The 15,807-nt window shown below is 38.1% G+C and overlaps 1 pseudogene; it reads right to left on the minus strand.

The window, feature by feature from the left end:
• Positions 1-4,067: 4,067 nt before the first annotated feature.
• Positions 4,068-6,253, minus strand: LOC113912370 (annotated as a pseudogene).
• Between the last annotated feature and the right edge of the window lie 9,554 nt (positions 6,254-15,807).

The following is a 15,807-nucleotide window of genomic DNA, read 5'->3' on the forward strand; positions in this document are numbered from 1 at the left end:
AAACTTGCAGTCTCGAAAGAGATGTTTTTTTTTTTTTTTCCTCAGCAGCATTTCTGACAAAAGTTTATCTTTGCAGTCTTAAATATACAATTTAAATGATTTTTAAAAGCAAAGACCTTTCTTTGGGGACATCTGGAACAAAGTCAACTGAAAAGTCAGTGGCACGGATTTGTCAGGATCTCTATGTAGCTGGGACTCAGATGGTCGGTCCTTTCTGTCAGCTGGGACCCTCTGATGGGTGCAAAAGCACAGGCAGGCTTCTCTCAGACCATATGCTTGCTTCTCTGAAAGGTCTCATGGATTCAATTCTGGCAGTTAATTTTTAATGGCATTTTAACTTTATAAGGAAATAAATGTGTTTAAAAATTCTTTTCTTTGATGCCTAAACCAATTTTTCTGCATTTTATTCAGTGATGAAAGAAATCAGCTTCCTGAAGGATGATATCTACCTCTCTTTACATTTCTATCACTGTCTATAACACTATAACCATCTATTCATCTATCATTCTTCCATCTATCCACCCAGAGAGGGAGAGAGAGAGAGAGAGAGAGAGAGATCTTGGAAGTTCTTGAAATTGCTATAATCTTTGGAAGAAACTGATTCCCCCCTTTTCAAACTAAGTCTTTTGGAAACATTTTTATTTCCAGGATGGACATGGCAGAATGTGAGAAGATTTATTTATTAATTTTTTTTGAAGATTGATTTATTTATTTTAGAGAGAGAGAACAGGGGGAGAGGCAGAGAGAGAACCTCAAGCATACTGTCTGCTGAGTGTGGAGGCTGATGCGTGGCTCAATCTCACAACCCTGAAATCAAGACCTGACTTGAAATCAAGAGTCAGACACTTAACCAACTGAGCCACCCAGGTGCCCCCAGGGTCTTTAATATTAAAAATCATTTTTACAGTACTATTAGCCAGCTTCCAGCAGATTTCTTTCAGGAAATGTATTCTTGGATGTCCTTGAAGATACACTTGGTCTTGCAAACTTGCAGGAAGTCATTTTGAAGTGTTGACTTAGGTGCCTGTAAGACATCTGGTAATAATGAAGATGGAGCTTTTAATGCTTTGGGGTTTTATGAATGAGTTACAGTACAGTCACTAATGAATTATTAAAGTATATCTCTATAGGAGGAGGTATCCATATTTTTTGACTGTTGGGAAGTTGCACGTATTGATAGTTGTCCAGGAAGAAACTGGGACTGGCTGTTCATCAGATCAATTAGTTTGAGAACCAAATGAATTGATGTTATATTTCAAGAGAGTCTTGCTCACCACGGATATAGAGAGATGTTTCATAAAAGAGGCACACTGTTTATTAAGGAGTCTGAATCATGTAGGACAATAGTTAAATGTGTGAACCATCCCCTCGCCTTTACTCCTACCGGCTTGTTTTTTTTGTTTGTTTGTTTGTTTTTGTTGTTGTTGTTTTTTCCCCTCCTGAATGACTGGAGGGAGTCACTGTCTGTCTGGTAATCTTCCATTCATCCTCAAGAGCAGCCCCAGTGCTGCCCCTTCTTTGTGACTCTCTCTAATCTTCAGTTAATTGTCTTTTACATGACCATAGCACCATATACATAGTTATCTTAGTATTTCTCATTAATTATCCTATAAGTGTGTGTGTAAATGTATTTATTTATTGGTTTATTCTACTAGAGTATAAGCTCCTCAGTAAATGTTCTTTTCCATTCACAGCACATTGTAATAGGTATCTGATAAATGTTCAGGAATGAATAATTACAAAAGGATTTAAGTAAAATCAAACTTCCGGGAAAAGTTACAAAATGGTATCAACAATTTAATAAGTTTGGACTATTGGTCACTTACACAGATTTAAAGGATTCCTAAACAACTAGAAGCAATTAAATTTAAAAACATAGTTAAAAATAAGTATCTTTTTTTTATTCGAAAATTGTATGGTATGAGATCTGAGGAAGAGTTCCCTTTCTCAGTCTAATAGATAATCAACAAATTAGACTTTGGAAAGAAAAGGTTTCATTTACTGTCCTTAAGAGAATATCCACATACTTTTTTTTTGAGAACTGATAGGGAGTTTGAAAAGAGTGATCTAAATAGATTTAGTAATTTCTTTATTCAACCAATTTCTGTAGAGCCCCTGGTATTTGCCCAGCTCTATGTTAGGTACTGAGGGTTCAGGGATGAACCAAACCAACTTAGTTCCTGCCCTCCTGGGTGTAGAATATAATGAGTGAGGTAGGTGGACTTCAAACAAAAGGCCTCCTAAAGGTCATGTCACTACAACTGTGATAAGTATGATAACTGACAAATTCAGGTACTTAATAGCATTCAAGAGGAGAATCAGACCCAGAGACAGGACACCTTCACTGGAGAAGTGAAGTGGGGGAGAAGCAGAGAGAAACTAGAAACAGAAACAGAAACTAGAAAGATGATGAAGGTGGGGAGGACAGGGAATTTAGGGGAAATGTGAAAAGAAGAGTGATATGGGCAGAAGGAAAATCCTCATATGCAAATACGCATATGAACCTGGTACATTTGTAGAAGGCAAGGTGGGGCTAGGCAATGAGGCTCCAATACAGTGAGTGAGGGGAAACAAAACATAAGGTGAGATGGGAAGTTGGGCAGGAATCAGTGCTTTCAAAGGATCAAAGGTCATGCTATGGATGGGACAGTGGATGAGGCCAGGGGTAACATGCATCCTACGCAAATGTGGCTCCAAGAGAAGTCCCTTCACTTCCTCCTTCCAACTAAATAGCCACCCCACTCCCTCAAACTTACCCCTTTGTATATAAAAAACCCAGAGGTGCTAGTAATATGATGGTTTATCCTAAAAAATGCAGTGTTCATGGGAGTTTTAAGAAGAGAAATGACATTCAAAGTTGAGTTTGAACAGTTTGGAAAAGGGCGAAGATCAGTGTAGAAAGACAATGAAGAGGCAAGGATGGTTCATCAATGACACTGGAGTCATTGATAGTGGACAGTAGAGGGAAATTGATAAATTAGAGAAACATTTTAAAAGACTAATCAACAAACATGGGACATGAGGGAAAGGGAGTTATCAAGAATGATTGCAAGATTTCTGTTATGAGCATGTGAGTGGATATTTTGCCAGTTGTTGCAGTAGAAACACTTGAGGAGGAATAGTTTGGGAAGGAAACATGGTAAGTTCAGATCTTGAAATTGTGGTGTTCAAGGAACCTGTGAAACATCCTGGTAGAGATATCAAGAGGAGGTAGACATAAAATTATAAGAATCAGAAGAGAAATCAACATGGAAACAAAAATTTAGGGACCATGGTCTTATAGAGTATTGATATAAATTAGAGTAATAAAGAGCTTCTTTGGATCATAATATAGATTGTGGGGGAGAAAGAACAGTATTAGATGTTCTCAAAAAGTGATAAAAGAAGGTTTTTTTTTGTATACATTACCATAAATTTATTATTGTTTTTTTGTAGTAACAGGTTTTGGCTTTTTGTTAGCTATTGTTGGCTATGTTTTAATGATAGTTACTATGTGTTTTGCATTGTACTGGTACTAACATGTATGAGACTTTCTTCATTACTCTGGAGATCAGCAATACAGAAATTATTAGAAAATTATCACAGATATTCTTAAATTGTTTAACACAATCAGTGAAATAGCCATTTAATGGAACTTTTTTAATTTAATGCATAACCATATAAGTCCCTTTATTAGAGAAATTGTATAATTGGTGTATTATGGTCAATGGTCATATCTATGGGTTAATTCTTTAAAAATCAGAACCAGGGACACTTGGGTAGCTCAGTTGGTTGAGTGCCCAACTCTTGATTTCGGTTCAGATCATGATCTCAGGGTCCTGAGATGGAGCTCTGCCTGGGCTCCCGGCTCATCAGGGAGTCTGCTTCTCTCCTTTTCCCTCTCCCTCTGCCTCCCCCTGCTCATACATGTTCTCTCTCTCTCAAATATATAAATAAATAAATAAATCTTAAAAAAATAAAAATAAAAATTAGAGCCAATAATTAGGATAGATTCTATGCTCTCTTCATTACATTGTGAAGTGTCTGGTGCAGTCATATTGTATTGTTGGAACGACAGCTTATACAGATTATAAGAAAATTAGAAGATACATAGGAACACCAAATTCTCCCCCTCTTTCTGCAACAGTCTTAATGATTTTCTTCACCACCTGGGCATGTCTGCATGGGTAAACTGAACACAGAGGAGGTGATGGGAGATGAGGGTGATTTTCAATCGTCACCGTTTTCTTCACATGATCTTGACTGGTGTTTTCATACACATGTTCAGCAGGTAAAGGCTGCTTTTGCTCATCATAGCTGAGCAACCATAGTCCCAGTGTCTGGTAATATTTATCATAAGTGATATACTGGTCCTAAGTTCTGGTTTGGAAAATAGCATCCTCACCACCAGCATCAGTTTTAGCTTTAGAAGCTTCTACTATTTCCCTTGTGTCTAGAGTAGCCTCATCTGTTTCCAACAATCCATTCATTTCATATACTTCCATATCTGCAGCTTCTCTTCCATCTTCCTCTTCCTCCTCTTCACATACTGCTGAGCAATCTTGAAGTCTTATACTGTCATTGTTTTCCAATGTAATCTCCTTAACTGCTTCCGTTATTCCTGCAATACCTGTGTTATGTTTAAGTATCTACCCATCCCCCATCACCATCATCTTCAATGGTAGCTTCTAATTCATCTGAATATTCTGTGTGCACCGCTTTTGCATGGCACATTTTTGGTGACCAAAAATTTTTTTCCTGTTGGTAAGTATGCCTTCACTTTTGATTCTTCCCCTGTAGCCTGTTGCCTTGTTGGATAGTGGTGGATTAAGTGATCTGTAGCTGCCACAAACTCTTCTGGGGTAATAACACCTGTTTCCTTAAACTTTGGTTCCTTGAGGACCTGGGTCAGGTACTCAGCCATTTCCAGTGTCTTTCTGAAATAGCCATTTAAAAAAGTCAGAGAAGTGTCAGATCTAGATCTAGATCTATCTATCTATCTACACACACACACATATATATAAAACACGCATTTCTGTATATATATATATACACACACATATATATATACACACACATTTATATCACTAAAATAATGTTATCTTTTTATAGATACTGATAATGAAGTTCAGAGAGGTTAAGTGATGTCATGTAGTTAACAAATGGCTGAGGGCAGACTTGAAATCTCCACACTGAGAGTTCTTTCTACTGTACTGCTCTGGATCGTCATAGCCAATATTAACAAGTGCCTGTGCCCTTTACCAAGCATTTTCATCCTTATTACAACTCTATGAGATCAACAGATCCACACCAGAGTGGCAGCAATACATTAAGTGGAGTCTTCTGACTCCTAACTTGTATCCCGCGCTCTAGGAATATCCTGAGTTCATGCAGAACTAGCCTTGGATTTGCACTGAAACTTTGCATGATAGGTATGGAATTGATGAGTAAGGGATTGCCATTTACAAGGTGCATTGTGATGACAGTGTAAATGCCATCAGCAGGATCTGGGCCAAAATAATTAGTATGGAATACATCAGAATGACAGCCACCTTCTATGGGCTCAACTTTTTGAGGGTATATGCCTAAATGAAACTCATCTCATTTCTTCCCTGGTGTTGAATTTTAAGAGCACACGGAATGAGGGTGTTCATTGAGAGTATGATTTAAGGTACCTACAGGAAAAGAAGGGAGACCAGAGGAGAAGGGAACAAACAACATTCAAGTTCCAAGAACTTAGAAATCTAAGAACATAAGGCAAATGAGAGAATAATAATATAATATTGATGGTGATGATGATAGAGAAGGAGAAGGATCCAGTGCATTCACAGATATGTTTCTGTTTTAAATCGTCTGCTCATTTTTGACCTAGGATTTTCCTTCTGGTAGTTAAGATGCATTTAAAGTATTAGCCTTTGGTTTCTACAATGTACATGGCTGGCCCCATGTGACTGTGGGTGTTAGACTCACTATGATGAGAACAGGGCCATGGCACCCCTCATACTCTATTCCCCAATGGAAAGCAGGTCTGGCTGTCTTCCACTGGAAAACATATCCCTCACAGAATGAGTTCATTTTAGCTGTCAGCTATGGAGTATCTAAGAATCTCTGTATGCATGCAACATTGCCAGCAAGATGCCCACCCACCTCCACTGGGGATAAGAATCCCCAGTGGGGGGAAAAAGGCTGCTTCCAAGTGAGTGAAGCAGCTGTTGTTTTACACAGAAATGTCAAAAGCACAAGCAAATTTTTCATCACCAATTGGCGGTGTCATGGCCAGTGAAATACTTTGTGGTTTTTATGTGGTTTGGGGAGAAGCAACTGGCTTTGTGAGGTTTAAATTATAGATATAAATTATATATCTGGAACACTACACCCTTGGTTTTAATTCATTTTATTGCTAATGATAGGATTTGAATCTGAGATGTGGTAGGTGGGATTAAATTAGCCACACCACACACCTTTGAGATGTTAAAAATTATTTTGCTATCTTCTTAAAAAATTTTACCTTTTAGTTACATTTTTCTTAGTAGTTACATGAGCATAAATATGTTAAATGAATATAAAAATGTGTAGAATTTTATCATATGTTTCTATTAGCTAAAATATTGCCATTTCCTAAAATAAGCCTCTAAATATAAAAACATTGTTTTCCAGGGGCACCTGGGTGGCTCAGTCATTAAGCATCTACCTTCAGCTCGGGTCGTGGTCCCAGCGTCCTCGGGTCGTGGTCCCAGCGTCCTCGGATCGGAAGGAGTCCTGCATTGGGCTCCCTGCGCAGCAGAAGCCTGCTGCTCCCTCCCCCACTCCCCCTGCTTGTGTTCCCTCTCTCGCTGTGTCTCTCTATCAAATAAATAAAAACAAACAAACAAACAAACACAAAAACATTGTTTTCCAAATGCAAAGAAATATAAACTATATGCCACTGTGTTTATATTGACTTTCCATTTACTGATATGTTTATTTCCGCACCCACCTGTAACCTATTCTTTCATCTATGCATCCACCCATCATCTAACAGCTATTGATTAAGCCTGTCTATAGCTGATATACTGTGTTAGACATTATAGGACACTGAAAGCAATATAACTCCTATTTCCTATCTTCTAGAAGCTTCAAATCTTTTGACAATTCATTTGTGACATGAAGAGGAGTGAGCCACCCTACCATTGCATCAGTAATCTTTAAACAATAAGGAAAATGAAACAAATGTTGTCTCCCACCCTGCCCACCAAGACACAGATACCAAGCCTTGCCATAGATTCAGGGCCAACCTTTACGTCCTTTTTAAGACAAGCTCTGTTTATGTACGTGATAAATGACAACAAAATGTATATGAGCTTAGAGTATATAAAGACCGTAAGTTAGCTGTAATTTAGATTATGAGAAAATAGATGAAAGCTCAATATAAAGCAATAAAATCTAATGTAACATATGATGTCTTTATGGACCACACTGTAAACATCTTTAGCATTTGCCTTGATCTGCCTGATTATGTGACAGAAGTAACAAAGTAAGTCAGCAGTTGTCTTGGTCCATTTGGGCTGCTGTCACAGAAATACCGTAGACTGCGTGGCTTAAACAACAAAATTTCTTCACAGTTCTGGAGGCTGAGAAGTTCAAGATCCAGGTGCTGGCAAATTCAGTATCTGGTAAGAGTCGTCTTCCTGGTTTATGAATGCCTATCTTTTTGCTGTGTCCTCACATACTGGAATGGATGAGAGAGCTCTTCAGGGCCTCTTCTATTTGGGCACTAATCTCTTTAATGAGGTCTCTCCCCTCATAACCTAATCATCTTACAAAAGCTTCACCTCTTAGTACCGTTACACGAGGGGTTAATTTTCAACTTTCAAATTTGGGAGACATTCAGTATATAGCTGTAGTTAACATCTGTCACTTATAGTAAGTTATTAAAAACTGTTTTTGAAATTGTACCTGGAGTTGGGATATTTTGAGTTGGAAGCTTCCTCAGTGATGATCTACCTCAAGACCCCATTTTGCAGATAAAGAAACAGAGGCCAAATAGATCATCTAACTGGCTGGGAGAGGACCTCCCCCCACCGCCCCAATCCGGGTCTTCAAACTCCAAGTCAGAGCTCTTTGCACTCTGCCTCTTACAAAGTTTTTATGTGAGATGTTTCACCGCCAACAGTTAATAATAGGACCAATTTTAGCCTAAGTTGAGATAGAAGAATCTTGTTTTAAAAATCATCCTTCAACATTTTTTTCCTTTCTCTACCTTCCTCAACCCCCTTTCTGGTTCCTTTTTGCTTCCCTTGTCTTGTTTCCCTAATGGGACATCTAGTACCCTCATATCAATTTGCATTGCAAATGTTCTCTTATCCTCCATTTAACTCTTTCTCATCAACATGTTTTTTTTTTAATAAAGATTTTTATTTATTTATTGAGAGTGACAATGGTAGAGAGAGAGCATGAGAGGGAAGAAGGTCAGAGGGAGAAGCAGACTCCCTGCTGAGCAGGGAGCCCGATGTGGGACTCGATCCCGGGACTCCAGGATCATGACCTGAGCCGAAGGCAGTCGCTTAACCAACTGAGCCACCCAGGCACCCTCAACATGGTTTTTTAACCCAAGTAAAAGTTCTGATAGGATTCCCAGGTTACCTTGGGATAAAGCAACAGAAAGGTTTGGCTAATGGGAGGTTGAATCTTGGTTTGTCTTATTCTACCAATTATAGGGGTAAAATGGCTGTATATTTTATTTAGTCTACCACAGGCCTTGAACTCAGCATGAGTGAACACAAACACCAATGCTGGCTCATCAGATTTGCCAGAGTTCTAGGGAAAAGCTTTCATTCAATTTCATACATTACCAAAAGCATTGACCATGGGTCACATAAACCCATGCTCTTGACACTGCATACACATAGACACGGAAGGTCTGGGCTCATCTATCTCTCCCGTTTTGTTCTTTCACTACCCTGCCATGCTTCTGGCACCCCCAAGTATGCATGTCCTGCTTTTCTGCCTACTCCATCCGATGACCAGAAACAACAGGACATTATTTTCCCAAATTAATACTTGTAAAGATGTCACAAGATCTTCCCATAATACAACTTCTATTTTTCTTCCTTAAAAAAAAAAGGTGGGTCTTTTAATAGCTCTTTTAGGTTTATTTTCCCTATATTCTTAATTATATTAAAGACTCATATTTCTTCCCTGAGTATTCATTTAGAAAGAAGGTTTTGTAATAGTCACATTTAATTTATCAGGGTGTAATAATTTGTGTTTCCCAATCATCTTGCCGACTTTGGTTCATTATACTATTGTTTCACATGAGTAAGTTAGCAAAGTTTGGATTGATTGACTCTAATTAACTAAAACTGGTTCCAGGCTGTGCATCTATTGTCATGGTAGCTAGCCGCAAAGCCCTAAACTGTGCAGCAATGGTGATATAAGGTAATATTGATTTGAAAACTGTAGATAATATGTAACCTTAGGCTTATCACTGTTTGGGAGACAAACTAAAAAAAAAGGATGGGGAAGGGAGAGATATTAGGACAAGTTGTAAGGGCACTTGGGAGTATAAATGGAATTTTCAGTGGGTTCACTTCTTTTATTGTTTTTCCTGTCCAGAGATAATCACAGATGTGTTGAACAAACAAATTCAAAGTCAGCAGTCGGAAGAGTAAGGATTTCATGGATTTTGAAACTGTGAAGAAATGAAATACAGTTTCTGATAAACTGTCCAAGATCCAGCTAAAATTATGGGGAGACCTCCTATTTTGTAGAGGAAATCTTTCTATATGTTACTCATCGAAAAGTAGGATTGTTTGAAATTTATTCTTTTCTCTGTTGCTGAATTTTTATAGTCAATAATGATCTTTGAGAAAAAATTGTTTTTAGACAGTGGGTAGCTGGAAAAATGATTGCATTTTATAGCTTGTAAACATGAACAAATATCACCCTTGCTTTCTAGTATTGGACAGAAATCAAGTTAAAGAAACTAGAACAGAATGTCATAGGTGAAATTCACCAATTAATTTCCTTCTTTCCTATGCAAAATGCTGCAGCTTCTGTTTTAAAGTACCAGTTAGGATCTTCTTACATTTGATTGCTGTTGCTCAAATTTTCTATATTCTTCATTTTAAAAGCTCCAGGGCCCTGGTTTTCCATGACACCCTTATTAACTGAGCAACCTCCCCCTTCCATCATCCATTTTTCATCAAGTTCAATGGAACAGACTTTATGTCCCAACAGACAGATGAAGTGAAAGTTTAACTCATGTTCTACAAAACCTTGCTTGAGACGTTTTCTGTCAGAGTGGAGAAAATACTGGAAGCATTTCCAGTTTATCCAGCTGCTTCCTTCATTTGCACTGTGTTGAAGTCTGTTTGGAAACTGAGGATAGGCTACTTTTATGTCAGTGCCTTCTTCATAAGATTGTTTGAATTTCTTTTAATGTTTTGTGACCATTGTGGCCGTGTGAGAAAAGACAAACTTCCAAATGTTACAGAGAAAAGAGACTGTATTCATCAGGGTTTCCAGAGAAACAGAGCCCAATAGGATGTGTGTGTGTGTGTGTGTGTGTGTGTGTGTGTGTGTGTGTGTGTGTGTGGAGAGAGAGAGAGATTTTAAGGAATTGGCTCAGGTGATTAAGTTTAAAATCAGCGAGTGGGTCATCAGGCTGAAGAACCAGGAAAAGTTGATGTTACAGTTTAAGTCCAAAGACTTCTGCTGTGGAACTCTGTCTTGCTTGGGGCAGGTCAGTCTTTTGTTCTAATTAGATCTTCAGCTGGTTGATCAAGCCCCACCGACGCTATGGAGGATAATCTGCTTTACTCAAAGTCCACCAACTTAAATCTCATCCAAAAACATTCTCACAGAAACATCCAAAATAATGTTTGGCCAAATATCTGCATATGGTGGCCCAGCCACGTTGACACAGATACATCAGAGGCTCACATAAAAGCACAGGCTAAGGAACCAGAGAAGAAAAAGATGGGGAAGGAGAACGACACAACTTTGTGTTGAAAAGAGAAACAAGAAAGCATATGGTTATTAATTCCTCACAGATTTTGAAGTATTTCAAATGATCATCACACAAATGTGGTACATATAACATATGCCTGCCTTTCTTCTTGAATGGCTTAGTAACAAAATGTCCTCACACCCTTTTGTTCTTAAGGGCAGGTAGGGGTCCTAGTAGCTCTGAAGCAGTGGACCCCACAGGCAATGGTGAAATGACAGTAAAGACCCTTCCCAGTCTCTTTCCTCTATCCTGCTCTAATGGGTGAGCAGGTGGCTGCACACATTTATCCCAGAGAATTTCTGCCCTGCCCTTTCTAGAATTCAAAACAGTAGTCAAAAAGGTCTCTGTCATGTTTACAATTTTCTGCCTCCTGAGAACCAGTTACAAGTGACCCACTTCTTACCAAATAGAAAGCAGGTATAATATCTCTTGCAGGTAAAATAATTTGTCTTAACATCTTCAATAATCAAACAATAAGCATTCTTTAAGTCTTTAAGAGGTGCCCAGTGCTGAGGAAAATGCAGTGGAAGAATCACACACAGTCTTTACCTGTAAGAGTTTATAATTTTTTGCAGGGGAGGGAAGCAAATCAAATACATAGCAAATAAACAGAATACAAGTTAAGAGTGGGAAGGGGGTCTTCAGACAAGAAATTCTGTCAGAGTTCATAGATGGTGGACATAAATATGAAATGGAATGGCCACCCCTCTGTGTTGCTATATTTGAATATATGCTGCAAAAATGGAGGGATATTGTTTAGACTGATTAAGAATCAGCTCATTCTTGGAACACCTGGGTGGCTCAGTTGGTTGAGTGCCCCACTCTTGGTTTTGGCTCAGGTCATGATCTCAGTGTCCTGAAGTCGAGCCCTGCATCAGTCTCCATGCTCAGCGTGGAGTCTGCTTGTCCCTCTCCCCCTGCAACCCCTGGTCCTCCCTGTACTCTCTCTTTCAAATAAATAAATAAAATCTTAAAAAAACCCACTTAGCTCATTCTTATTCAAATCACTCCAGTTTCTCTCAATGATTGTATATTTTCCTAGTGTTTTTTTTTCAACTTATTCAATTTAGTAGTCAAATTTATGAAAACCATATGGAAACAGCTAAGGATGGATTTTTGATAAGAGGAGGTTATTTGGAGATCTTGTCTGTAAAATGGAATACATTTATATACTTGTAAACTCTTAGTTTACCTTCTGAGGAATCATTCCATTTTTCCCCAAAGACTGTAACTATCATTACTTACTTTTACTTACAGAAAAAAAAAATAGACAATGTTTGGAAATTATATTGGATAAACTCTGCCTTTCTAATAATTTCTGGAAATCTGAAGTTATTCTGGGTCACCTGAGATGGGAAGTTGGTCTCAATACCCTTGATTTTTTTCAATTCCCCCTCAGGACAGGAAGAACCCAGTGGCAGAAACAGTTTCAGGGAGACCCATTATGAGTTAAAGGGGCAAGAATGTTTATAGAGAAGCCTGGGTCCTCACAGTGGGTAAAAGTAATAGGGAAGACACCAAGCTGCTGAACCGTTTCAAGTTTGAACCTGGAAAAAAAAAAAAAAAACCGTGAATGTCAATTCTGAAAGGCAAACAAAGTAACAGTACTAGAGAATTTGAGCCTAACAAAGGCTACAACAGGACAAGATTAAGTGTGAATGAAGCTCAAGGGTAGTAGCTCAGAACTAAGATTTTGAATGAAGATTGTATATTGGTATATTTTTTCACATGGTCTGCAATTTATATTAACAGGATGGGCAAAACAGCTTAATCAGGATGCAGTAGCAAGGTGGTATGCAGAGCCAAACTCCAAGTCAGTTCTCACTCTTCTAGTGACAGATATCTGACCAAAAACGTCTTCTAAGTTTATCTCTTTATCTGAAAGGTAAGGCATTGCATCTGAGATGACACAAAAGAGATCTGCTGATTCTTTCTAAAATCAGAGGATATTGGAGAGACAGTGACCTCAATACTGTGCTAAATCAAAGGATGACCCACAGATCAGCAGCATCTGAATCACTTGGGAACTTGTTGGAAATACAAAATCTCAGGCTCCAGCCCAGATCTACTGCATTGGAACCTGCAACTTATTAAGATTCCTAGGTGAATTATGTGCACATTAAAATAAGGAACACAAACATTCTACTTTCTATACTACCACTTACAGATAGTGTTTGATTACAAACCCACAAGTGATAATGGAGTTCACAATCTTTAAAATCAGTGTTTGCTAATAATATCTCCTTTAACTTTTAGGACCTAGCAAAATAACAGAAAAATTATATTTGGTCAATAAATATTGAATGATGGGTTAGCCTGGTGATGGGTATTAAAGAGGGCACATTCTACGTGGAGCACTGGGTGTTATGCACAAACAATGAATCATGGAACACTACATCAGAAACTAATGATGTAATGTATGGTGACTAACATAACAATAAAAAATTTAAAAAAATAAATAAATATTGAATGAATGAATGAATGAATGTTTCACTTTGAATTGTGTTTATCCATAACTTATTTGAACTAGCTGGAGAATAAACCAATCTGTTTTCCACAATCAGCCCAAAAATTAAATAAAAAGACTTTTTGTTCCATATAGGCTTCTGTTTTTTAGGCTAAATATGTCTGGTTTCTTCAACTATTTCTCAGTATCAAGGTATATATAAGTTCCTCACCATCCTTGGTGCCTTTTCCTGGCCATATGTTGGATTCCAAGTGTCCCTCCTAGAATATGTCATCGAGGAGTAAACCCATCCCCAGATGTGCTCTGAGTGGCACACAGTACAAGGAACACAAGCTGATAACATTCCTCTGCTTCTGCTCTGGGATTTTCTAGTTTAGCAAATTGGTTGTCACATCACTAAAAATAGAAAGTTTGAACTTGGGCTCCCTTTTTTTGTCTGAGGTTATTTTGCTTACCACAAACGAAGGCCACAGAAACTAAATATATGTCTACTTGAATGATGACTTTATAGCAGTAAAATGAGCCCACAGGGGCTAATGATTCTGTAATCAGCTTTTTCAACCACTTTTTATATTGGGCATAATTTTCTCTCTCTCTCAGAAACTCTACATCATTTATCACTAGACTAACGTGAGTAAAAGGGGAAAGGCATGAGCTGAGAGATTAGAGGCCACTGCCTTTCTGATACTAAATCATAATAGTAAATTTGCCTGGAGGAGACTTCGATTTTGGATACTAGTACAGTAGACCCTTGTGTTCTTTTTTAGTCCAGAATTCCTACTTTGGCAGTGGTTTAAGAAATTAGGTTTTAAAAAGAATTTACTTTGTTATTAGTTTAAAAATAAGGAACAATATATCAACATGATTAACAGTATACCAACTCAGGATCATTTTTAAAGTTCCTTTTATTGGTCTCTACCACCTCCTGGTTGCTATCAAGGGAAGGGTATCAAATACTTACTGTTGACCTACTTGAAAACTGGTCTTTGGTAAATTTGAGTTAAGACACTTTTTGGGGGGGGGGAGGGGATTACTATTAACATTTTGGTGGACTTGTGCTCCAGACACCATTTGAGTAACAATTTCTGTTACACCTATTAATATCAACTTTAATTTAGATACTCCTTCCACAGCTCGAAGCTCAACCTGCTGCATTGGTAGTTATTCCTTTTCCAGAATTGATTGCTCTTAGGCCTGGTTCACAACCTACTTGTACTGAATATCCTCTGCTTATTCCTCAAGATGCACTCTCCATCCTTGTCCTCCCTACTGCCTGCTTTGGTTGGCTGTGCTGTACAGATTACATGAATGGGCTTCCATGCCTCCTCTCACTCCTAATCCTTTAGGTCTAGAAGTGGCAACAGCTCCACTTCTATTAACTTCAGATTTCTGTGCCATCCTTTATGGATCCTCTATAGCTTACTCATGTCTTTGTAATCAGTGCTTTGTGTATAAACCCTCCTTGAGTTTTCCTAATTTGATGGTACCATCTGCATCTGTTTCTTTGTTCCTTTATCCTGGATGATTTTGGACCCATTCATTCATTCATTCTGTCATTTTTTGTTGTTGTTATTTACTTACTCATTTATGTAGCAAACACTTATACATTATCTATTATTTACCAAATATTCTGCTGAATTTCTTTAGAGCTCATTCTCTACCAAAAGATCAATAAACTTTAGATAAAGTTAACTCATGAATTCCTTATCTTAGTTGATCTGTGTCCTATCGGCAAAAAGCCTGTTATTAGGAGACAGGTACTACTAGTCATCTCAAGATAATGTTTGCTACTCTTGAGACACTGAATAAGAGCCCCTTTGCATATCGTCAGTGTTTTTTTGATTTACTTAGATCAAAGTACAAGTATCAAATATTACTGTTTTACTTTTTTTAATAATTTTTATTTTTCTTGAGAGAGAGTGAGAGCATAAGCAGGGGGTGGAGGGGCAGAGAGAGAGGGAGAGAATGTTAAGCTGGCTCCACACTCAACACAGAGCCCCACGTGGGGCTCTATCCCACACCCCGAGATCATGACCTGAACTGAAGTCAAGAGTCAGAAGCTTAACCAACTGAGCCATCCAGGCGCACCACAAATATTATTGTTTTTAATCAAAAGACTCATACAAACAAGAAATAAGAGTTGTTCTGTTGGTGCCAATAACTAAAATTATTCCAATTTTTTCATGATGCCTAGATCTAGTCTTTGGCCAGTAACTTGCTGTCTAAGGCTACTTATAAAGGCAAACTTGGAGAACTTCTCAACAAAAGACTTTCTTTGCACTCACAGATTTTTCTTAAATATTTGGTTGTAGTCACCAGCTAAAGGGTAAGAGGTTTGCACTCCTTAGAATTGTCCTGTGTATGTGATTGA

This window comes from Zalophus californianus, chromosome 14 (genome assembly GCF_009762305.2).
Source record: "Zalophus californianus isolate mZalCal1 chromosome 14, mZalCal1.pri.v2, whole genome shotgun sequence".
NCBI lineage: Eukaryota > Metazoa > Chordata > Mammalia > Carnivora > Otariidae > Zalophus > Zalophus californianus.